Genomic DNA, 23,398 nt, shown 5'->3' with positions numbered 1-23,398 from the left:
GCCTTAGCTCAAACAGATTACAAAGAGTCAACAGCAGCACCAAATTCCCCCTAAAGACCTCTGCCATTTTTGGCAATTTTAACACTAACTCTAAAGACAGAGGAGTTTTTGGAATCAGTTATGTAGCTTTTCCACCTCTGCCTACAAATTCTCTCAATTAGCTGTGCTTTCTGCCCACTAAGGTAGCTAAAGTGTTACCAAGAAAGAAATAAAAGCATAAGCCTTAGCACAGAAAGTGAAAAAGATTCCAAACACCACCAAATGGAAAAAAACAATGAGTTCTTCAAGAATTAAACTATGGCCTATTGTTTTAAAAGCAACTACACCCACCAGCATAACACCAATGCCAACCCTGACATTGCTTTCGTATTGGAGACTAACCCTACAAAGTATTTAATCAACAACTGAAAAGCAGAAGATCAGTTAGATGAGACAGTTGAAAAAAATCTAAGAAATATTCTCTTCAATTTTTTTCTCATTTTCGTGGTTGCTAAACTCTAAGAAGAAAGAAGAGCATGAGCCTTAACACGAAAAATTAAAACAGACTAAAAGCATCACCAAATGTGAAAAACAATTCATGCGTTGGCCAGGAATCGAACCCGGGTCAACAGCTTGGAAGGCAGCTATGCTCACCACTATACCACCAGCACTTACAGAAGCCAGGTTTTTTTCTTACATTTTCTGCACTAACAATACAAAATTATTAGTAAAAAGTAAGACTTGCCAGGAAAAAAAAAACCCACGTAAGTATTGCATTGACCAGGAATCAATTGCAGGTCAACTGCTTGGAAGGCAGGTTTGCTCACCACTATACCAAAAATGCTTATGGTACCCAGCATTTTTTTCACATTTTCTGCACTAACCCTACATAATTGTTAGTAAAAATTATGACGTGCCTGAAAAAAAAACACACCTATGTTTTGCATTGGCCGGGAATCGAACCCGGGTCAACTGCTTGGAAGGCAGCTATGCTCACCACTATACCACCAATGCTTACAGGATCAGCTTTTTTTTTACATTTTCTGCACTAACATTACAAAATAGTTTGTAAAATGTATGATATGCCAGAAATAAAACTACATAAGTATTGCATTGGCCGGGAATAGAATCCGGGTCAACTGCTTGGGAAGCAGCTATGCTCACCACTATACCACCAATGCATGAACCAACTTGACTGGTTTGGGATTATGGCTGTTAAATCTGCTAAAGTTTTACTTAAAAAAAGGAGGACTGAATATGTCTTGAAAGAGCCAATTACTAAAAAGTTTAAAAACAAGGAAAAGCTTTGTCCAAAACTCAAAGATGAATTCTTGTGAATCAGCTATGGAGCTTTTCCACCAATTCTTACAATTCTCTCAATTAGTTTCACTTTTTTGACAATAAGGTAACTAAACTCTTACCAAGAAAGAAAGTACACTATGAGCCTTAGCTCAAACAGATTACAAAGAGTCAACAGCAGCACCAAATTCCCCCTAAAGACCTCTGCCATTTTTGGCAATTTTAACACTAACTCTAAAGACAGAGGAGTTTTTGGAATCAGTTATGTAGCTTTTCCACCTCTGCCTACAAATTCTCTCAATTAGCTTTGCTTTCTGCCCACTAAGGTAGCTAAAGTGTTACCAAGAAAGAAATAAAAGCATAAGCCTTAGCACAGAAAGTGAAAAAGATTCCAAACACCACCAAATGGAAAAAAACAATGAGTTCTTCAAGAATTAAACTATGGCCTATTGTTTTAAAAGCAACTGCACCCACCAGCATAACACCAATGCCAACCCTGACATTGCTTTTGTATTGGAGACTAACCCTACAAAGTATTTAATCAACAACTGAAGAGCAGAAGATCAGTTAGATGAGACAGTTGAAAAAAATCTAAGAAATATTCTCTTCAATTTTTTTCTCATTTTCGTGGTTGCTAAACTCTAAGAAGAAAGAAGAGCATGAGCCTTAACACGAAAAATTAAAACAGACTAAAAGCATCACCAAATGTGAAAAACAATTCATGCGTTGGCCAGGAATCGAACCCGGGTCAACAGCTTGGAAGGCAGCTATGCTCACCACTATACCACCAGCACTTACAGAAGCCATGTTTTTTTCTTACATTTTCTGCACTAACAATACAAAATTATTAGTAAAAAGTAAGACGTGCCAGGAAAAAAAAAACCCACGTAAATATTGCATTGACCAGGAATCAATTGCAGGTCAACTGCTTGGAAGGCAGGTTTGCTCACCACTATACCAAAAATGCTTATGGTACCCAGCATTTTTTTCACATTTTCTGCACTAACCCTACATAATTGTTAGTAAAAATTATGACGTGCCTGAAAAAAAAACACACCCATGTTTTGCATTGGCCGGGAATCGAACCCGGGTCAACTGCTTGGAAGGCAGCTATGCTCACCACTATACCACCAATGCTTACAGGATCAGCTTTTTTTTTACATTTTCTGCACTAACATTACAAAATAGTTTGTAAAATGTATGATATGCCAGAAATAAAACTACATAAGTATTGCATTGGCTATGAATAGAATCCGGGTCAACTGCTTGGGAAGCAGCTATGCTCACCACTATACCACCAATGCATGAACCAACTTGACTGGTTTGGGATTATGGCTGTTAAATCTGCTAAAGTTTTACTTAAAAAAAGGAGGACTGAATATGTCTTGAAAGAGCCAATTACTAAAAAGTTTAAAAACAAGGAAAAGCTTTGTCCAAAACTCAAAGATGAATTCTTGTGAATCAGCTATGGAGCTTTTCCACCAATTCTTACAATTCTCTCAATTAGTTTCACTTTTTTGACAATAAGGTAACTAAACTCTTACCAAGAAAGAAAGTACACTATGAGCCTTAGCTCAAACAGATTACAAAGAGTCAACAGCAGCACCAAATTCCCCCTAAAGACCTCTGCCATTTTTGGCAATTTTAACACTAACTCTAAAGACAGAGGAGTTTTTGGAATCAGTTATGTAGCTTTTCCACCTCTGCCTACAAATTCTCTCAATTAGCTTTGCTTTCTGCCCACTAAGGTAGCTAAAGTGTTACCAAGAAAGAAATAAAAGCATAAGCCTTAGCACAGAAAGTGAAAAAGATTCCAAACACCACCAAATGGAAAAAAACAATGAGTTCTTCAAGAATTAAACTATGGCCTATTGTTTTAAAAGCAACTGCACCCACCAGCATAACACCAATGCCAACCCTGACATTGCTTTCGTATTGGAGACTAACCCTACAAAGTATTTAATCAACAACTGAAGAGCAGAAGATCAGTTAGATGAGACAGTTGAAAAAAATCTAAGAAATATTCTCTTCAATTTTTTTCTCATTTTCGTGGTTGCTAAACTCTAAGAAGAAAGAAGAGCATGAGCCTTAACACGAAAAATTAAAACAGACTAAAAGCATCACCAAATGTGAAAAACAATTCATGCGTTGGCCAGGAATCGAACCCGGGTCAACAGCTTGGAAGGCAGCTATGCTCACCACTATACCACCAGCACTTACAGAAGCCATGTTTTTTTCTTACATTTTCTGCACTAACAATACAAAATTATTAGTAAAAAGTAAGACGTGCCAGGAAAAAAAAAACCCACATAAGTATTGCATTGACCAGGAATCAATCGCAGGTCAACTGCTTGGAAGGCAGGTTTGCTCACCACTATACCAAAAATGCTTAAGGTACCCAGCATTTTTTTCACATTTTCTGCACTAACCCTACAAAATTGTTAGTAAAAATTATGACGTGCCTGAATAAAAAACACACCCATGTTTTGCATTGGCCGGGAATCGAACCCGGGTCAACTGCTTGGAAGGCAGATATGCTCACCACTATACCACCAATGTTTACAGGATCAGCTTTTTTTTTATACATTTTCTGCACTAACATTACAAAATAGTTTGTAAAATGTATGATATGCCAGAAATAAAACTACATAAGTATTGCATTGGCCGGGAATAGAATCAGGGTCAACTGCTTGGGAAGCAGCTATGCTCACCACTATACCACCGATGCATGAACCAACTTGACTGGTTTGGGATTATGGCCGTTAAATCTGCTAAAGTTTTACTTAGAAAAAGGAGGACTGAATATGTCTTGAAAGAGCCAATTACTAAAAAGTTTAAAAACAAGGCAAAGCATTGTCCAAAACTCAAAGATGAATTCTTGTGAATCAGCTATGGAGCTTTTCCACCAATTCTTACAATTCTCTCAATTAGTTTCACTTTTTTGACAATAAGGTAACTAAACTCTTACCAAGAAACAAAGTACACTATGAGCCTTAGCTCAAACAGATTACAAAGAGTCAACAGCAGCACCAAATTCCCCCTAAACACCTCTGCCATTTTTGGCATTTTTAACACTAACTCTAAAGACAGAGGAGTTTTTGGAATCAGTTATGTAGCTTTTCCACCTCTGCCTACAAATTCTCTCAATTAGCTTTGCTTTCTGCCCACTAAGGTAGCTAAAGTGTTACCAAGAAAGAAATAAAAGCATAATCCTTAGCACAGAAAGTGAAAAAGATTCCAAACACCACCAAATGCAAAAAAACAATGAGTTCTTCAAGAATTAAACTATAGCCTATTGTTTTAAAAGCAACTACACCCACCAGCATAACACCAATGCCCACCCTGACATTGCTTTCGTATTGGAGACTAACCCTACAAAGTATTTAATCAACAACTGAAGAGCAGAAGATCAGTTAGATGAGACAGTTGAAAAAAATCTAAGAAATATTCTCTTCAATTTTTTTCTCATTTTCGTGGTTGCTAAACTCTAAGAAGAAAGAAGAGCATGAGCCTTAACACGAAAAATTAAAACAGACTAAAAGCATCACCAAATGTGAAGAACAATTCATGCGTTGGCCAGGAATCGAACCTGGGTCAACAGCTTGGAAGGCAGCTATGCTCACCACTATACCACCAACACTTACAGAAGCCATGTTTTTTTCTTACATTTTCTGCACTAACAATACAAAATTATTAGTAAAAAGTAAGACGTGCCAGGAAAAAAAAAACCCACATAAGTATTGCATTGACCAGGAATCAATCGCAGGTCAACTGCTTGGAAGGCAGGTTTGCTCACCACTATACCAAAAATGCTTAAGGTACCCAGCATTTTTTTCACATTTTCTGCACTAACCCTACAAAATTGTTAGTAAAAATTATGACGTGCCTGAAAAAAAAATACACCCATGTTTTGCATTGGCCGGGAATCGAACCCGGGTCAACTGCTTGGAAGGCAGCTATGCTCACCACTATACCACCAATGCTTACAGGATCAGCTTTTTTTTTTACATTTTCTGCACTAACATTACAAAATAGTTTGTAAAATGTATGATATGCCAGAAATAAAACTACATAAGTATTGCATTGGCTGGGAATCGAACCCGGGTCAACTGCTTGGGAAGCAGCTATGCTCACCACTATACCACCAATGCATGAACCCACTTGACTGGTTTGGGATTATGGCTGTTAAATCTGCTAAAGTTTTACTTAGAAAAAGGAGGACTGAATATGTCTTGAAAGAGCCAATTACTAAAAAGTTTAAAAACAAGGCAAAGCATTGTCCAAAACTCAAAGATGAATTCTTGTTAATCAGCTATGGAGCTTTTCCACCAATTCTTACAATTCTCTCAATTAGTTTCACTTTTTTGACAATAAGGTAACTAAACTCTTACCAAGAAAGAAAGTACACTATGAGCCTTAGCTCAAACAGATTACAAAGAGTCAACAGCAGCACCAAATTCCCCCTAAAGACCTCTGCCATTTTTGGCATTTTTAACACTAACTCTAAAGACAGAGGAGTTTTTGGAATCAGTTATGTAGCTTTTCCACCTCTGCCTACAAATTCTCTCAATTAGCTTTGCTTTCTGCCCACTAAGGTAGCTAAAGTGTTACCAAGAAAGAAATAAAAGCATAAGCCTTAGCACAGAAAGTGAAAAAGATTCCAAACACCACCAAATGGAAAAAAACAATGAGTTCTTCAAGAATTAAACTATGGCCTATTGTTTTAAAAGCAACTGCACCCACCAGCATAACACCAATGCCAACCCTGACATTGCTTTCGTATTGGAGACTAACCCTACAAAGTATTTAATCAACAACTGAAGAGCAGAAGATCAGTTAGATGAGACAGTTGAAAAAAATCTAAGAAATATTCTCTTCAATTTTTTTCTCATTTTCGTGGTTGCTAAACTCTAAGAAGAAAGAAGAGCATGAGCCTTAACACGAAAAATTAAAACAGACTAAAAGCATCACCAAATGTGAAAAACAATTCATGCGTTGGCCAGGAATCGAACCCGGGTCAACAGCTTGGAAGGCAGCTATGCTCACCACTATACCACCAGCACTTACAGAAGCCATGTTTTTTTCTTACATTTTCTGCACTAACAATACAAAATTATTAGTAAAAAGTAAGACGTGCCAGGAAAAAAAAAACCCACGTAAGTATTGCATTGACCAGGAATCAATTGCAGGTCAACTGCTTGGAAGGCAGGTTTGCTCACCACTATACCAAAAATGCTTATGGTACCCAGCATTTTTTTCACATTTTCTGCACTAACCCTACATAATTGTTAGTAAAAATTATGACGTGCCTGAAAAAAAAACACACCCATGTTTTGCATTGGCCGGGAATCGAACCCGGGTCAACTGCTTGGAAGGCAGCTATGCTCACCACTATACCACCAATGCTTACAGGATCAGCTTTTTTTTTACATTTTCTGCACTAACATTACAAAATAGTTTGTAAAATGTATGATATGCCAGAAATAAAACTACATAAGTATTGCATTGGCCAGGAATAGAATCCGGGTCAACTGCTTGGGAAGCAGCTATGCTCACCACTATACCACCAATGCATGAACCAACTTGACTGGTTTGGGATTATGGCTGGTAAATCTGCTAAAGTTTACTTAAGAAAAGGAGGACTGAATAAGTCTTGAAAGAGCAAATTACTAAAAAGTTTAAAAACAAGGCAAAGCATTGTCCAAAACTCAAAGATGAATTCTTGTGAATCAGCTATGGAGCTTTTCCACCAATTCTTACAATTCTCTCAATTATTTTCACTTTTTTGCCAATAAGGTAACTAAACTCTTACCAAGAAAGAAAGTACACTATGAGCCTTAGCTAAAAACGATTACAAAGAGTCAGCACCAGCACCAAATTACCCCTAAAGAACTCTGCCATTTTTGGCATTTTTAACACTAACTCTAAAGACAGAGGAGTTTTTGGAATCAGTTATGTAGCTTTTCCACCTATGCCTACAAATTCTCTCAATTAGCTTTGCTTTTTGCCAACTAAGGTAGCTAAAGTGTTACCAAGAAAGAAATAAAAGCATAAGCCTTAGCACAAAAAGTGAAAAAGAGTCCAAACACCACCAAATGCAAAAAAACAATGAGTTCTTCAAGAATTAAACTATGGCCTATTGTTTTAAAAGCAACTACACCCACCAGCATAACACCAATGCCAACCCTGACATTGCTTTCGTATTGGAGACTAACCCTACAAAGTATTTAATCAACAACTGAAGAGCAGAAGATCAGTTAGATGAAACAGTTGAAAAAAATCTAAGAAATATTCTCTTCAATTTTTTTCTCATTTTTGTGGTTGCTAAACTCTAAGAAGAAAGAAGAGCATGAGCCTTAACACGAAAAATTAAAACAGACTAAAAGCATCACCAAATGTGAAAAACAATTCATGCGTCGGCCAGGAATCGAACCTGGGTCAACAGCTTGGAAGGCAGCTATGCTCACCACTATACCACCAACACTTACAGAAGCCATGTTTTTTTCTTACCTTTTCTGCACTAACAATACAAAATTATTAGTAAAAAGTAAGACGTGCCAGGAAAAAAAAAACCCACATAAGTATTGCATTGACCAGGAATCAATCGCAGGTCAACTGCTTGGAAGGCAGGTTTGCTCACCACTATACCAAAAATGCTTAAGGTACCCAGCATTTTTTTCACATTTTCTGCACTAACCCTACAAAATTGTTAGTAAAAATTATGACGTGCCTGAAAAAAAAACACACCCATGTTTTGCATTGGCCGGGAATCGAACCCGGGTCAACTGCTTGGAAGACAGCTATGCTCATCACTGTACCACCAATGCTTACAGGATCAGCTTTTTTTTTTACATTTTCTGCACTAACATTACAAAATAGTTTGTAAAATGTATGATATGCCAGAAATAAAACTACATAAGTATTGCATTTACCGGGAATCGAACCCGGGTCAACTGCTTGGGAAGCAGCTATGCTCACCACTATACCACCAATGCATGAACCAACTTGACTGGTTTGGGATTATGGCCGTTAAATCTGCTAAAGTTTTACTTAGAAAAAGGAGGACTGAATATGTCTTGAAAGAGCCAATTACTAAAAAGTTTAAAAACAAGGCAAAGCATTGTCCAAAACTCAAAGATGAATTCTTGTGAATCAGCTATGGAGCTTTTCCACCAATTCTTACAATTCTCTCAATTAGTTTCACTTTTTTGACAATAAGGTAACTAAACTCTTACCAAGAAAGAAAGTACACTATGAGCCTTAGCTCAAACAGATTACAAAGAGTCAACAGCAGCACCAAATTCCCCCTAAAGACCTCTGCCATTTTTGGCATTTTTAACACTAACTCTAAAGACAGAGGAGTTTTTGGAATCAGTTATGTAGCTTTTCCACCTCTGCCTACAAATTCTCTCAATTAGCTTTGCTTTCTGCCCACTAAGGTAGCTAAAGTGTTACCAAGAAAGAAATAAAAGCATAAGCCTTAGCACAGAAAGTGAAAAAGATTCCAAACACCACCAAATGCAAAAAAACAATGAGTTCTTCAAGAATTAAACTATAGCCTATTGTTTTAAAAGCAACTACACCCACCAGCATAACACCAATGCCCACCCTGACATTGCTTTCGTATTGGAGACTAACCCTACAAAGTATTTAATCAACAACTGAAGAGCAGAAGATCAGTTAGATGAAACAGTTGAAAAAAATCTAAGAAATATTCTCTTCAATTTTTTTCTCATTTTCGTGGTTGCTAAACTCTAAGAAGAAAGAAGAGCATGAGCCTTAACACGAAAAATTAAAACAGACTAAAAGCATCACCAAATGTGAAAAACAATTCATGCGTTGGCCAGGAATCGAACCTGGGTCAACAGCTTGGAAGGCAGTTATGCTCACCACTATACCACCAACACTTACAGAAGCCATGTTTTTTTCTTACATTTTCTGCACTAACAATACAAAATTATTAGTAAAAAGTAAGACGTGCCAGGAAAAAAAAAACCCACATAAGTATTGCATTGACCAGGAATCAATCGCAGGTCAACTGCTTGGAAGGCAGGTTTGCTCACCACTATACCAAAAATGCTTAAGGTACCCAGCATTTTTTTCACATTTTCTGCACTAACCCTACAAAATTGTTAGTAAAAATTATGACGTGCCTGAAAAAAAAACACACCCATGTTTTGCATTGGCAAGGAATCGAACCCGGGTCAACTGCTTGGAAGGCAGCTATGCTCACCACTATACCACCAATGCTTACAGGATCAGCTTTTTTTTTTACATTTTCTGCACTAACATTACAAAATAGTTTGTAAAATGTATGATATGCCAGAAATAAAACTACATAAGTATTGCATTGGCCGGGAATCGAACCCGGGTCAACTGCTTGGGAAGCAGCTATGCTCACCACTATACCACCAATGCATGAACCAGCTTGACTGGTTTGGGATTATGGCCGTTAAATCTGCTAAAGTTTTACTTAGAAAAAGGAGGACTGAATATGTCTTGAAAGAGCCAATTACTAAAAAGTTTAAAAACAAGGCAAAGCATTGTCCAAAACTCAAAGATGAATTCTTGTGAATCAGCTATGGAGCTTTTCCACCAATTCTTACAATTCTCTCAATTAGTTTCACTTTTTTGACAATAAGGTAACTAAACTCTTACCAAGAAAGAAAGTACACTATGAGCCTTAGCTCAAACAGATTACAAAGAGTCAACAGCAGCACCAAATTCCCCCTAAAGACCTCTGCCATTTTTGGCATTTTTAACACTAACTCTAAAGACAGAGGAGTTTTTGGAATCAGTTATGTAGCTTTTCCACCTCTGCCTACAAATTCTCTCAATTAGCTTTGCTTTCTGCCCACTAAGGTAGCTAAAGTGTTACCAAGAAAGAAATAAAAGCATAAGCCTTAGCACAGAAAGTGAAAAAGATTCCAAACACCACCAAATGCAAAAAAACAATGAGTTCTTCAAGAATTAAACTATAGCCTATTGTTTTAAAAGCAACTACACCCACCAGCATAACACCAATGCCCACCCTGACATTGCTTTCGTATTGGAGACTAACCCTACAAAGTATTTAATCAACAACTGAAGAGCAGAAGATCAGTTAGATGAAACAGTTGAAAAAAATCTAAGAAATATTCTCTTCAATTTTTTTCTCATTTTCGTGGTTGCTAAACTCTAAGAAGAAAGAAGAGCATGAGCCTTAACACGAAAAATTAAAACAGACTAAAAGCATCACCAAATGTGAAAAACAATTCATGCGTTGGCCAGGAATCGAACCTGGGTCAACAGCTTGGAAGGCAGTTATGCTCACCACTATACCACCAACACTTACAGAAGCCATGTTTTTTTCTTACATTTTCTGCACTAACAATACAAAATTATTAGTAAAAAGTAAGACGTGCCAGGAAAAAAAAAACCCACATAAGTATTGCATTGACCAGGAATCAATCGCAGGTCAACTGCTTGGAAGGCAGGTTTGCTCACCACTATACCAAAAATGCTTAAGGTACCCAGCATTTTTTTCACATTTTCTGCACTAACCCTACAAAATTGTTAGTAAAAATTATGACGTGCCTGAAAAAAAAACACACCCATGTTTTGCATTGGCAAGGAATCGAACCCGGGTCAACTGCTTGGAAGGCAGCTATGCTCACCACTATACCACCAATGCTTACAGGATCAGCTTTTTTTTTTACATTTTCTGCACTAACATTACAAAATAGTTTGTAAAATGTATGATATGCCAGAAATAAAACTACATAAGTATTGCATTGGCCGGGAATCGAACCCGGGTCAACTGCTTGGGAAGCAGCTATGCTCACCACTATACCACCAATGCATGAACCAGCTTGACTGGTTTGGGATTATGGCCGTTAAATCTGCTAAAGTTTTACTTAGAAAAAGGAGGACTGAATATGTCTTGAAAGAGCCAATTACTAAAAAGTTTAAAAACAAGGCAAAGCATTGTCCAAAACTCAAAGATGAATTCTTGTGAATCAGCTATGGAGCTTTTCCACCAATTCTTACAATTCTCTCAATTAGTTTCACTTTTTTGACAATAAGGTAACTAAACTCTTACCAAGAAAGAAAGTACACTATGATCCTTAGCTCAAACAGATTACAAAGAGTCAACAGCAGCACCAAATTCCCCCTAAAGACTGCTGCCATTTTTGGCATTTTTAACACTAACTCTAAAGACAGAGGAGTTTTTGGAATCAGTTATGTAGCTTTTCCACCTCTGCCTACAAATTCTCTCAATTAGCTTTGCTTTCTGCCCACTAAGGTACCTAAAGTGTTACCAAGAAAGAAATAAAAGCATAAGCCTTAGCACAGAAAGTGAAAAAGATTCCAAACACCACCAAATGCAAAAAAACAATGAGTTCTTCAAGAATTAAACTATAGCCTATTGTTTTAAAAGCAACTACACCCACCAGCATAACACCAATGCCCACCCTGACATTGCTTTTGTATTGGAGACTAACCCTACAAAGTATTTAACCAACAACTGAAGAGCAGAAGATCAGTTAGATGAAACAGTTGAAAAAAATCTAAGAAATATTCTCTTCAATTTTTTTCTCATTTTCGTGGTTGCTAAACTCTAAGAAGAAAGAAGAGCATGAGCCTTAACACGAAAAATTAAAACAGACTAAAAGCATCACCAAATGTGAAAAACAATTCATGCGTTGGCCAGGAATCGAACCTGGGTCAACAGCTTGGAAGGCAGCTATGCTCACCACTATACCACCAACACTTACAGAAGCCATGTTTTTTTCTTACATTTTCTGCACTAACAATACAAAATTATTAGTAAAAAGTAAGACGTGCCAGGAAAAAAAAAACCCACATAAGTATTGCATTGACCAGGAATCAATCGCAGGTCAACTGCTTGGAAGGCAGGTTTGCTCACCACTATACCAAAAATGCTTAAGGTACCCAGCATTTTTTTCACATTTTCTGCACTAACCCTACAAAATTGTTAGTAAAAATTATGACGTGCCTGAAAAAAAAACACACCCATGTTTTGCATTGGCCGGGAATCGAACCCGGGTCAACTGCTTGGAAGACAGCTATGCTCATCACTGTACCACCAATGCTTACAGGATCAGCTTTTTTTTTTACATTTTCTGCACTAACATTACAAAATAGTTTGTAAAATGTATGATATGCCAGAAATAAAACTACATAAGTATTGCATTGGCCGGGAATCGAACCCAGGTCAACTGCTTGGGAAGCAGCTATGCTCACCACTATACCACCAATGCATGAACCAACTTGACTGGTTTGGGATTATGGCCGTTAAATCTGCTAAAGTTTTACTTAGAAAAAGGAGGACTGAATATGTCTTGAAAGAGCAAATTACTAAAAAGTTTAAAAACAAGGCAAAGCATTGTCCAAAACTCAAAGATGAATTCTTGTGAATCAGCTATGGAGCTTTTCCACCAATTCTTACAATTCTCTCAATTAGTTTCACTTTTTTGACAATAAGGTAACTAAACTCTTACCAAGAAAGAAAGTACACTATGAGCCTTAGCTCAAACAGATTACAAAGAGTCAACAGCAGCACCAAATTCCCCCTAAACACCTCTGCCATTTTTGGCATTTTTAACACTAACTCTAAAGACAGAGGAGTTTTTGGAATCAGTTATGTAGCTTTTCCACCTCTGCCTACAAATTCTCTCAATTAGCTTTGCTTTCTGCCCACTAAGGTAGCTAAAGTGTTACCAAGAAAGAAATAAAAGCATAAGCCTTAGCACAGAAAGTGAAAAAGATTCCAAACACCACCAAATGCAAAAAAACAATGAGTTCTTCAAGAATTAAACTATAGCCTATTGTTTTAAAAGCAACTACACCCACCAGCATAACACCAATGCCCACCCTGACATTGCTTTCGTATTGGAGACTAACCCTACAAAGTATTTAACCAACAACTGAAGAGCAGAAGATCAGTTAGATGAAACAGTTGAAAAAAATCTAAGAAATATTCTCTTCAATTTTTTTCTCATTTTCGTGGTTGCTAAACTCTAAGAAGAAAGAAGAGCATGAGCCTTAACACGAAAAATTAAAACAGACTAAAAGCATCACCAAATGTGAAAAACAATTCATGCGTTGGCCAGGAATCGAACCTGGGTCAACAGCTTAGAAGGCAGCTATGCTCACCACTATACCATCAACACTTACAGAAGCCATGTTTTATTCTTACATTTTCTGCACTAACAATACAAAATTATTAGTAAAAAGTAAGACGTGCCAGGAAAAAAAAAACCCACATAAGTATTGCATTGACCAGGAATCAATCGCAGGTCAACTGCTTGGAAGGCAGGTTTGCTCACCACTATACCAAAAATGCTTAAGGTACCCAGCATTTTTTTCACATTTTCTGCACTAACCCTACAAAATTGTTAGTAAAAATTATGACGTGCCTGAAAAAAAAACACACCCATGTTTTGCATTGGCCGGGAATCGAACCCGGGTCAACTGCTTGGAAGACAGCTATGCTCATCACTGTACCACCAATGCTTACAGGATCAGCTTTTTTTTTTACATTTTCTGCACTAACATTACAAAATAGTTTGTAAAATGTATGATATGCCAGAAATAAAACTACATAAGTATTGCATTGGCCGGGAATCGAACCCGGGTCAACTGCTTGGGAAGCAGCTATGCTCACCACTATACCACCAATGCATGAACCAACTTGACTGGTTTGGGATTATGGCCGTTAAATCTGCTAAAGTTTTACTTAGAAAAAGGAGGACTGAATATGTCTTGAAAGAGCCAATTACTAAAGAGTTTAAAAACAAGGCAAAGCATTGTCCAAAACTCAAAGATGAATTCTTGTGAATCAGCTATGGAGCTTTTCCACCAATTCTTACAATTCTCTCAATTAGTTTCACTTTTTTGACAATAAGGTAACTAAACTCTTACCAAGAAAGAAAGTACACTATGAGCCTTAGCTCAAACAGATTACAAAGAGTCAACAGCAGCACCAAATTCCCCCTAAACACCTCTGCCATTTTTGGCATTTTTAACACTAACTCTAAAGACAGAGGAGTTTTTGGAATCGGTTATGTAGCTTTTCCACCTCTGCCTACAAATTCTCTCAATTAGCTTTGCTTTCTGCCCACTAAGGTAGCTAAAGTGTTACCAAGAAAGAAATAAAAGCATAAGCCTTAGCACAGAAAGTGAAAAAGATTCCAAACACCACCAAATGGAAAAAAAACATGAGTTCTTCAAGAATTAAACTATGGCCTATTGTTTTAAAAGCAACTACACCCACCAGCATAACACCAATGCCAACCCTGACATTGCTTTCGTATTGGAGACTAACCCTACAAAGTATTTAATCAACAACTGAAGAGCAGAAGATCAGTTAGATGAGACAGTTGAAAAAAATCGAAGAAATATTCTCTTCAATATTTTTCTCATTTTCGTGGTTGCTAAACTCTAAGAAGAAAGAAGAGCATGAGCCTTAACACGAAAAATTAAAACAGACTAAAAGCATCACCAAATGTGAAAAACAATTCATGCGTTGGCCAGGAATCGAACCTGGGTGAACAGCTTGGAAGGCAGCTATGCTCACCACTATACCACCAACACTTACAGAAGCCATTTTTTTTCTTACATTTTCTGCACTAACAATACAAAATTATTAGTAAAAAGTAAGACGTGCCAGGAAAAAAAAAACCCACATAAGTATTGCATTGACCAGGAATCAATCGCAGGTCAACTGCTTGGAAGGCAGGTTTGCTCACCACTATACCAAAAATGCTTAAGGTACCCAGCATTTTTTTCACATTTTCTGCACTAACCCTACAAAATTGTTAGTAAAAATTATGACGTGCCTGAATAAAAAACACACCCATGTTTTGCATTGGCTGGGAATCGAACCCGGGTCAACTGCTTGGAAGGCAGCTATGCTCACCACTATACCACCAATGCTTACAGGATCAGCTTTTTTTTTTACATTTTCTGCACTAACATTACAAAATAGTTTGTAAAATGTATGATATGCCAGAAATAAAACTACATAAGTATTGCATTGGCCGGGTATCGAACCCGGGTCAACTGCTTGGGAAGCAGCTATGCTCACCACTATACCACCAATGCATGAACCAGCTTGACTGGTTTGGGATTATGGCCGTTAAATCTGCTAAAGTTTTACTTAGAAAAAGAAGGACTGAATATGTCTTGAAAGAGCCAATTACTAAAAAGTTTAAAAACAAGGCAAAGCATTGTCCAAAACTCAAAGATGAATTCTTGTGAATCAGCTATGGAGCTTTTCCACCAATTCTTACAATTCTCTCAATTAGTTTCACTTTTTTGCAATAAGGTAACTAAACTCTTACCAAGAAAGAAAGTACACTATGAGCCTTAGCTCAAAACAGATTACAAAGAGTCAACAGCAGCACCAAATTCCCCCTAAACACCTCTGCCATTTTTGGCATTTTTAACACTAACACTAAAGACAGAGGAGTTTTTGGAATCGGTTATGTAGCTTTTCCACCTCTGCCTACAAATTCTCTCAATTAGCTTTGCTTTCTGCCCACTAAGGTAGCTAAAGTGTTACCAAGAAAGAAATAAAAGCATAAGCCTTAGCACAGAAAGTGAAAAAGATTCCAAACACCACCAAATGGAAAAAAAACATGAGTTCTTCAAGAATTAAACTATGGCCTATTGTTTTAAAAGCAACTACACCCACCAGCATAACACCAATGCCAACCCTGACATTGCTTTCGTATTGGAGACTAACCCTACAAAGTATTTAATCAACAACTGAAGAGCAGAAGATCAGTTAGATGAGACAGTTGAAAAAAATCGAAGAAATATTCTCTTCAATATTTTTCTCATTTTCGTGGTTGCTAAACTCTAAGAAGAAAGAAGAGCATGAGCCTTAAAACGAAAAATTAAAACAGACTAAAAGCATCACCAAATGTGAAAAACAATTCATGCGTTGGCCAGGAATCGAACCTGGGTGAACAGCTTGGAAGGCAGCTATGCTCACCACTATACCACCAACACTTACAGAAGCCATTTTTTTTCTTACATTTTCTGCACTAACAATACAAAATTATTAGTAAAAAGTAAGACGTGCCAGGAAAAAAAAAACCCACATAAGTATTGCATTGACCAGGAATCAATCGCAGGTCAACTGCTTGGAAGGCAGGTTTGCTCACCACTATACCAAAAATGCTTAAGGTACCCAGCATTTTTTTCACATTTTCTGCACTAACCCTACAAAATTGTTAGTGAAAATTATGACGTGCCTGAATAAAAAACACACCCATGTTTTGCATTGGCCGGGAATCGAACCCGGGTCAACTGCTTGGAAGGCAGCTATGCTCACCACTATACCACCAATGCTTACAGGATCAGCTTTTTTTTTTACATTTTCTGCACTAACATTACAAAATAGTTTGTAAAATGTATGATATGCCAGAAATAAAACTACATAAGTATTGCATTGGCCGGGAATCGAACCCGGGTCAACTGCTTGGGAAGCAGCTATGCTCACCACTATACCACCAATGCATGAACCAGCTTGACTGGTTTGGGATTATGGCCGTTAAATCTGCTAAAGTTTTACTTAGAAAAAGGAGGACTGAATATGTCTTGAAAGAGCCAATTACTAAAAAGTTTAAAAACAAGGCAAAGCATTGTCCAAAACTCAAAGATGAATTCTTGTGAATCAGCTATGGAGTTTTTCCACCAATTCTTACAATTCTCTCAATTAGTTTCACTTTTTTGACAATAAGGTAACTAAACTCTTACCAAGAAAGAAAGTAAACTATGAGCCTTAACTCAAACAGATTACAAAGAGTCAACAGCAGCACCAAATTCCCCCTAAAGACCGCTGCCATTTTTGGCATTTTTGGAATCAGTTATGTAGCTTTTCCACCTCTGCCTACAAATTCTCTCAATTAGCTTTGCTTTCTGCCCACTAAGGTACCTAAAGTGTTACCAAGAAAGAAATAAAAGCATAAGCCTTAGCACAGAAAGTGAAAAAGATTCCAAACACCACCAAATGCAAAAAAACAATGAGTTCTTCAAGAATTAAACTATAGCCTATTGTTTTAAAAGCAACTACACCCACCAGCATAACACCAATGCCCACCCTGACATTGCTTTCGTATTGGAGACTAACCCTACAAAGTATTTAACCAACAACTGAAGAGCAGAAGATCAGTTAGATGAAACAGTTGAAAAAAATCTAAGAAATATTCTCTTCAATTTTTTTCTCATTTTTGTGGTTGCTAAACTCTAAGAAGAAAGAAGAGCATGAGCCTTAACACGAAAAATTAAAACAGACTAAAAGCATCACCAAATGTGAAAAACAATTCATGCGTCGGCCAGGAATCGAACCTGGGTCAACAGCTTGGAAGGCAGCTATGCTCACCACTATACCACCAACACTTACAGAAGCCATGTTTTTTTCTTACCTTTTCTGCACTAACAATACAAAATTATTAGTAAAAAGTAAGACGTGCCAGGAAAAAAAAAACCCACATAAGTATTGCATTGACCAGGAATCAATCGCAGGTCAACTGCTTGGAAGGCAGGTTTGCTCACCACTATACCAAAAATGCTTAAGGTACCCAGCATTTTTTTCACATTTTCTGCACTAACCCTACAAAATTGTTAGTAAAAATTATGACGTGCCTGAAAAAAAAACACACCCATGTTTTGCATTGGCCGGGAATCGAACCCGGGTCAACTGCTTGGAAGACAGCTATGCTCATCACTGTACCACCAATGCTTACAGGGTCAGCTTTTTTTTTTACATTTTCTGCACTAACATTACAAAATAGTTTGTAAAATGTATGATATGCCAGAAATAAAACTACATAAGTATTGCATTGGCCGGGAATCGAACCCGGGTCAACTGCTTGGGAAGCAGCTATGCTCACCACTATACCACCAATGCATGAACCAACTTGACTGGTTTGGGATTATGGCCGTTAAATCTGCTAAAGTTTTACTTAGAAAAAGGAGGACTGAATATGTCTTGAAAGAGCCAATTACTAAAAAGTTTAAAAACAAGGCAAAGCATTGTCCAAAACTCAAAGATGAATTCTTGTGAATCAGCTATGGAGCTTTTCCACCAATTCTTACAATTCTCTCAATTAGTTTCACTTTTTTGACAATAAGGTAACTAAACTCTTACCAAGAAAGAAAGTACACTATGAGCCTTAGCTCAAACAGATTACAAAGAGTCAACAGCAGCACCAAATTCCCCCTAAAGACCTCTGCCATTTTTGGCATTTTTAACACTAACTCTAAAGACAGAGGAGTTTTTGGAATCAGTTATGTAGCTTTTCCACCTCTGCCTACAAATTCTCTCAATTAGCTTTGCTTTCTGCCCACTAAGGTAGCTAAAGTGTTACCAAGAAAGAAATAAAAGCATAAGCCTTAGCACAGAAAGTGAAAAAGATTCCAAACACCACCAAATGCAAAAAAAACAATGAGTTCTTCAAGAATTAAACTATAGCCTATTGTTTTAAAAGCAACTACACCCACCAGCATAACACCAATGCCCACCCTGAAATTGCTTTCGTATTGGAGACTAACCCTACAAAGTATTTAATCAACAACTGAAGAGCAGAAGATCAGTTAGATGAAACAGTTGAAAAAAATCTAAGAAATATTCTCTTCAATTTTTTTCTCATTTTCGTGGTTGCTAAACTCTAAGAAGAAAGAAGAGCATGAGCCTTAACACGAAAAATTAAAACAGACTAAAAGCATCACCAAATGTGAAAAACAATTCATGCGTTGGCCAGGAATCAAACCTGGGTCAACAGCTTGGAAGGCAGTTATGCTCACCACTATACCACCAACACTTACAGAAGCCATGTTTTTTTCTTACATTTTCTGCACTAACAATACAAAATTATTAGTAAAAAGTAAGACGTGCCAGGAAAAAAAAAACCCACATAAGTATTGCATTGACCAGGAATCAATCGCAGGTCAACTGCTTGGAAGGCAGGTTTGCTCACCACTATACCAAAAATGCTTAAGGTACCCAGCATTTTTTTCACATTTTCTGCACTAACCCTACAAAATTGTTAGTAAAAATTATGACGTGCCTGAAAAAAAAACACACCCATGTTTTGCATTGGCAAGGAATCGAACCCGGGTCAACTGCTTGGAAGGCAGCTATGCTCACCACTATACCACCAATGCTTACAGGACCAGCTTTTTTTTTTACATTTTCTGCACTAACATTACAAAATAGTTTGTAAAATGTATGATATGCCAGAAATAAAACTACATAAGTATTGCATTGGCCGGGAATCGAACCCGGGTCAACTGCTTGGGAAGCAGCTATGCTCACCACTATACCACCAATGCATGAACCAGCTTGACTGGTTTGGGATTATGGCCGTTAAATCTGCTAAAGTTTTACTTAGAAAAAGGAGGACTGAATATGTCTTGAAAGAGCCAATTACTAAAAAGTTTAAAAACAAGGCAAAGCATTGTCCAAAACTCAAAGATGAATTCTTGTGAATCAGCTATGGAGCTTTTCCACCAATTCTTACAATTCTCTCAATTAGTTTCACTTTTTTGACAATAAGGTAACTAAACTCTTACCAAGAAAGAAAGTACACTATGAGCCTTAGCTCAAACAGATTACAAAGAGTCAACAGCAGCACCAAATTCCCCCTAAAGACCGCTGCCATTTTTGGCATTTTTAACACTAACTCTAAAGACAGAGGAGTTTTTGGAATCAGTTATGTAGCTTTTCCACCTCTGCCTACAAATTCTCTCAATTAGCTTTGCTTTCTGCCCACTAAGGTACCTAAAGTGTTACCAAGAAAGAAATAAAAGCATAAGCCTTAGCACAGAAAGTGAAAAAGATTCCAAACACCACCAAATGCAAAAAAACAATGAGTTCTTCAAGAATTAAACTATAGCCTATTGTTTTAAAAGCAACTACACCCACCAGCATAACACCAATGCCCACCCTGACATTGCTTTCGTATTGGAGACTAACCCTACAAAGTATTTAACCAACAACTGAAGAGCAGAAGATCAGTTAGATGAAACAGTTGAAAAAAATCTAAGAAATATTCTCTTCAATTTTTTTCTCATTTTCGTGGTTGCTAAACTCTAAGAAGAAAGAAGAGCATGAGCCTTAACACGAAAAATTAAAACAGACTAAAAGCATCACCAAATGTGAAAAACAATTCATGCGTTGGCCAGGAATCGAACCTGGGTCAACAGCTTGGAAGGCAGCTATGCTCACCACTATACCACCAACACTTACAGAAGCCATGTTTTTTTCTTACATTTTCTGCACTAACAATACAAAATTATTAGTAAAAAGTAAGACGTGCCAGGAAAAAAAAAACCCACATAAGTATTGCATTGACCAGGAATCAATCGCAGGTCAACTGCTTGGAAGGCAGGTTTGCTCACCACTATACCAAAAATGCTTAAGGTACCCAGCATTTTTTTCACATTTTCTGCACTAACCCTACAAAATTGTTAGTAAAAATTATGACGTGCCTGAAAAAAAAACACACCCATGTTTTGCATTGGCCGGGAATCGAACCCGGGTCAACTGCTTGGAAGACAGCTATGCTCATCACTGTACCACCAATGCTTACAGGATCAGCTTTTTTTTTTACATTTTCTGCACTAACATTACAAAATAGTTTGTAAAATGTATGATATGCCAGAAATAAAACTACATAAGTATTGCATTGGCCGGGAATCGAACCCGGGTCAACTGCTTGGGAAGCAGCTATGCTCACCACTATACCAGCAATGCATGAACCAACTTGACTGGTTTGGGATTATGGCCGTTAAATCTGCTAAAGTTTTACTTAGAAAAAGGAGGACTGAATATGTCTTGAAAGAGCAAATTACTAAAAAGTTTAAAAACAAGGCAAAGCATTGTCCAAAACTCAAAGATGAATTCTTGTGAATCAGCTATGGAGCTTTTCCACCAATTCTTACAATTCTCTCAATTAGTTTCACTTTTTTGACAATAAGGTAACTAAACTCTTACCAAGAAAGAAAGTACACTATGAGCCTTAGCTCAAACAGATTACAAAGAGTCAACAGCAGCACCAAATTCCCCCTAAACACCTCTGCCATTTTTGGCATTTTTAACACTAACTCTAAAGACAGAGGAGTTTTTGGAATCAGTTATGTAGCTTTTCCACCTCTGCCTACAAATTCTCTCAATTAGCTTTGCTTTCTGCCCACTAAGGTAGCTAAAGTGTTACCAAGAAAGAAATAAAAGCATAAGCCTTAGCACAGAAAGTGAAAAAGATTCCAAACACCACCAAATGCAAAAAAACAATGAGTTCTTCAAGAATTAAACTATAGCCTATTGTTTTAAAAGCAACTACACCCACCAGCATAACACCAATGCCCACCCTGACATTGCTTTCGTATTGGAGACTAACCCTACAAAGTATTTAACCAACAACTGAAGAGCAGAAGATCAGTTAGATGAAACAGTTGAAAAAAATCTAAGAAATATTCTCTTCAATTTTTTTCTCATTTTCGTGGTTGCTAAACTCTAAGAAGAAAGAAGAGCATGAGCCTTAACACGAAAAATTAAAACAGACTAAAAGCATCACCAAATGTGAAAAACAATTCATGCGTTGGCCAGGAATCGAACCTGGGTAAACAGCTTAGAAGGCAGCTATGCTCACCACTATACCATCAACACTTACAGAAGCCATGTTTTTTTCTTACATTTTCTGCACTAACAATACAAAATTATTAGTAAAAAGTAAGACGTGCCAGGAAAAAAAAAACCCACATAAGTATTGCATTGACCAGGAATCAATCGCAGGTCAACTGCTTGGAAGGCAGGTTTGCTCACCACTATACCAAAAATGCTTAAGGTACCCAGCATTTTTTTCACATTTTCTGCACTAACCCTACAAAATTGTTAGTAAAAATTATGACGTGCCTGAAAAAAAAACACACCCATGTTTTGCATTGGCCGGGAATCGAACCCGGGTCAAGTGCTTGGAAGACAGCTATGCTCATCACTGTACCACCAATGCTTACAGGATCAGCTTTTTTTTTTACATTTTCTGCACTAACATTACAAAATAGTTTGTAAAATGTATGATATGCCAGAAATAAAACTACATAAGTATTGCATTGGCCGGGAATCGAACCCGGGTCAACTGCTTGGGAAGCAGCTATGCTCACCACTATACCACCAATGCATGAACCAACTTGACTGGTTTGGGATTATGGCCGTTAAATCTGCTAAAGTTTTACTTAGAAAAAGGAGGACTGAATATGTCTTGAAAGAGCAAATTACTAAAAAGTTTAAAAACAAGGCAAAGCATTGTCCAAAACTCAAAGATGAATTCTTGTGAATCAGCTATGGAGCTTTTCCACCAATTCTTACAATTCTCTCAATTAGTTTCACTTTTTTGACAATAAGGTAACTAAACTCTTACCAAGAAAGAAAGTACACTATGAGCCTTAGCTCAAACAGATTACAAAGAGTCAACAGCAGCACCAAATTCCCCCTAAACACCTCTGCCATTTTTGGCATTTTTAACACTAACTCTAAAGACAGAGGAGTTTTTGGAATCGGTTATGTAGCTTTTCCACCTCTGCCTACAAATTCTCTCAATTAGCTTTGCTTTCTGCCCACTAAGGTAGCTAAAGTGTTACCAAGAAAGAAATAAAAGCATAAGCCTTAGCACAGAAAGTGAAAAAGATTCCAAACACCACCAAATGGAAAAAAAACATGAGTTCTTCAAGAATTAAACTATGGCCTATTGTTTTAAAAGCAACTACACCCACCAGCATAACACCAATGCCAACCCTGACATTGCTTTCGTATTGGAGACTAACCCTACAAAGTATTTAATCAACAACTGAAGAGCAGAAGATCAGTTAGATGAGACAGTTGAAAAAAATCGAAGAAATATTCTCTTCAATATTTTTCTCATTTTCGTGGTTGCTAAACTCTAAGAAGAAAGAAGAGCATGAGCCTTAACATGAAAAATTTAAACAGACTAAACGCATCACCAAATGTGAAAAACAATTCATGCATTGGCTGGGAATCGAACCCAGGTCAACTGCTTGGAAGGCAGCTATGCTCACCACTATACCACCAACACTTACAGAAGCCATG

The 23,398-nt window shown here is 37.3% G+C and overlaps 25 non-coding genes across 25 annotated transcripts; all 25 read right to left on the bottom strand.

The window, feature by feature from the left end:
- Nucleotides 1-921: 921 nt before the first annotated feature.
- TRNAG-UCC (transfer RNA glycine (anticodon UCC)) lies at nt 922-993 on the bottom strand. The gene has a single exon. It is a non-coding gene; the product is annotated as a tRNA-Gly (tRNA).
- Nucleotides 994-2,343: 1,350 nt separating this feature from the next.
- TRNAG-UCC (transfer RNA glycine (anticodon UCC)) lies at nt 2,344-2,415 on the bottom strand. The gene has a single exon. It is a non-coding gene; the product is annotated as a tRNA-Gly (tRNA).
- A 2,774-nt stretch (nt 2,416-5,189) lies between these two features.
- TRNAG-UCC (transfer RNA glycine (anticodon UCC)) lies at nt 5,190-5,261 on the bottom strand. Its single transcript has one exon. It is a non-coding gene; the product is annotated as a tRNA-Gly (tRNA).
- A 96-nt stretch (nt 5,262-5,357) lies between these two features.
- On the bottom strand, nt 5,358-5,429 carry TRNAG-CCC (transfer RNA glycine (anticodon CCC)). The gene has a single exon. It is a non-coding gene; the product is annotated as a tRNA-Gly (tRNA).
- A 1,183-nt stretch (nt 5,430-6,612) lies between these two features.
- Nucleotides 6,613-6,684, bottom strand: TRNAG-UCC (transfer RNA glycine (anticodon UCC)). Its single transcript has one exon. It is a non-coding gene; the product is annotated as a tRNA-Gly (tRNA).
- Nucleotides 6,685-8,033: 1,349 nt separating this feature from the next.
- On the bottom strand, nt 8,034-8,105 carry TRNAG-UCC (transfer RNA glycine (anticodon UCC)). Its single transcript has one exon. It is a non-coding gene; the product is annotated as a tRNA-Gly (tRNA).
- A 96-nt stretch (nt 8,106-8,201) lies between these two features.
- On the bottom strand, nt 8,202-8,273 carry TRNAG-CCC (transfer RNA glycine (anticodon CCC)). Its single transcript has one exon. It is a non-coding gene; the product is annotated as a tRNA-Gly (tRNA).
- Nucleotides 8,274-9,624: 1,351 nt separating this feature from the next.
- On the bottom strand, nt 9,625-9,696 carry TRNAG-CCC (transfer RNA glycine (anticodon CCC)). The gene has a single exon. It is a non-coding gene; the product is annotated as a tRNA-Gly (tRNA).
- A 1,351-nt stretch (nt 9,697-11,047) lies between these two features.
- TRNAG-CCC (transfer RNA glycine (anticodon CCC)) lies at nt 11,048-11,119 on the bottom strand. Its single transcript has one exon. It is a non-coding gene; the product is annotated as a tRNA-Gly (tRNA).
- Nucleotides 11,120-12,302: 1,183 nt separating this feature from the next.
- On the bottom strand, nt 12,303-12,374 carry TRNAG-UCC (transfer RNA glycine (anticodon UCC)). The gene has a single exon. It is a non-coding gene; the product is annotated as a tRNA-Gly (tRNA).
- A 96-nt stretch (nt 12,375-12,470) lies between these two features.
- On the bottom strand, nt 12,471-12,542 carry TRNAG-CCC (transfer RNA glycine (anticodon CCC)). Its single transcript has one exon. It is a non-coding gene; the product is annotated as a tRNA-Gly (tRNA).
- An 840-nt stretch (nt 12,543-13,382) lies between these two features.
- TRNAR-UCU (transfer RNA arginine (anticodon UCU)) lies at nt 13,383-13,454 on the bottom strand. The gene has a single exon. It is a non-coding gene; the product is annotated as a tRNA-Arg (tRNA).
- Nucleotides 13,455-13,725: 271 nt separating this feature from the next.
- Nucleotides 13,726-13,797, bottom strand: TRNAG-UCC (transfer RNA glycine (anticodon UCC)). Its single transcript has one exon. It is a non-coding gene; the product is annotated as a tRNA-Gly (tRNA).
- A 96-nt stretch (nt 13,798-13,893) lies between these two features.
- Nucleotides 13,894-13,965, bottom strand: TRNAG-CCC (transfer RNA glycine (anticodon CCC)). The gene has a single exon. It is a non-coding gene; the product is annotated as a tRNA-Gly (tRNA).
- A 1,182-nt stretch (nt 13,966-15,147) lies between these two features.
- Nucleotides 15,148-15,219, bottom strand: TRNAG-UCC (transfer RNA glycine (anticodon UCC)). The gene has a single exon. It is a non-coding gene; the product is annotated as a tRNA-Gly (tRNA).
- Nucleotides 15,220-15,315: 96 nt separating this feature from the next.
- TRNAG-CCC (transfer RNA glycine (anticodon CCC)) lies at nt 15,316-15,387 on the bottom strand. The gene has a single exon. It is a non-coding gene; the product is annotated as a tRNA-Gly (tRNA).
- Nucleotides 15,388-16,569: 1,182 nt separating this feature from the next.
- On the bottom strand, nt 16,570-16,641 carry TRNAG-UCC (transfer RNA glycine (anticodon UCC)). Its single transcript has one exon. It is a non-coding gene; the product is annotated as a tRNA-Gly (tRNA).
- Nucleotides 16,642-16,737: 96 nt separating this feature from the next.
- Nucleotides 16,738-16,809, bottom strand: TRNAG-CCC (transfer RNA glycine (anticodon CCC)). Its single transcript has one exon. It is a non-coding gene; the product is annotated as a tRNA-Gly (tRNA).
- A 1,153-nt stretch (nt 16,810-17,962) lies between these two features.
- Nucleotides 17,963-18,034, bottom strand: TRNAG-UCC (transfer RNA glycine (anticodon UCC)). Its single transcript has one exon. It is a non-coding gene; the product is annotated as a tRNA-Gly (tRNA).
- A 96-nt stretch (nt 18,035-18,130) lies between these two features.
- Nucleotides 18,131-18,202, bottom strand: TRNAG-CCC (transfer RNA glycine (anticodon CCC)). Its single transcript has one exon. It is a non-coding gene; the product is annotated as a tRNA-Gly (tRNA).
- A 1,352-nt stretch (nt 18,203-19,554) lies between these two features.
- TRNAG-CCC (transfer RNA glycine (anticodon CCC)) lies at nt 19,555-19,626 on the bottom strand. Its single transcript has one exon. It is a non-coding gene; the product is annotated as a tRNA-Gly (tRNA).
- A 1,183-nt stretch (nt 19,627-20,809) lies between these two features.
- TRNAG-UCC (transfer RNA glycine (anticodon UCC)) lies at nt 20,810-20,881 on the bottom strand. Its single transcript has one exon. It is a non-coding gene; the product is annotated as a tRNA-Gly (tRNA).
- Nucleotides 20,882-20,977: 96 nt separating this feature from the next.
- TRNAG-CCC (transfer RNA glycine (anticodon CCC)) lies at nt 20,978-21,049 on the bottom strand. The gene has a single exon. It is a non-coding gene; the product is annotated as a tRNA-Gly (tRNA).
- A 1,351-nt stretch (nt 21,050-22,400) lies between these two features.
- Nucleotides 22,401-22,472, bottom strand: TRNAG-CCC (transfer RNA glycine (anticodon CCC)). The gene has a single exon. It is a non-coding gene; the product is annotated as a tRNA-Gly (tRNA).
- An 840-nt stretch (nt 22,473-23,312) lies between these two features.
- Nucleotides 23,313-23,384, bottom strand: TRNAG-UCC (transfer RNA glycine (anticodon UCC)). Its single transcript has one exon. It is a non-coding gene; the product is annotated as a tRNA-Gly (tRNA).
- Nucleotides 23,385-23,398: the final 14 nt, after the last annotated feature.

The sequence above is a fragment of the Phyllobates terribilis genome, unplaced genomic scaffold (assembly GCF_046119375.1).
Source record: "Phyllobates terribilis strain yellow unplaced genomic scaffold, ASM4611937v1 Scaffold_3__8_contigs__length_932513732, whole genome shotgun sequence".
NCBI classification, from domain to species: Eukaryota; Metazoa; Chordata; class Amphibia; order Anura; family Dendrobatidae; genus Phyllobates; species Phyllobates terribilis.
Note: the sequence above shows the minus strand (reverse complement) of the source record. Positions and strands in the feature narration are given on the sequence as shown.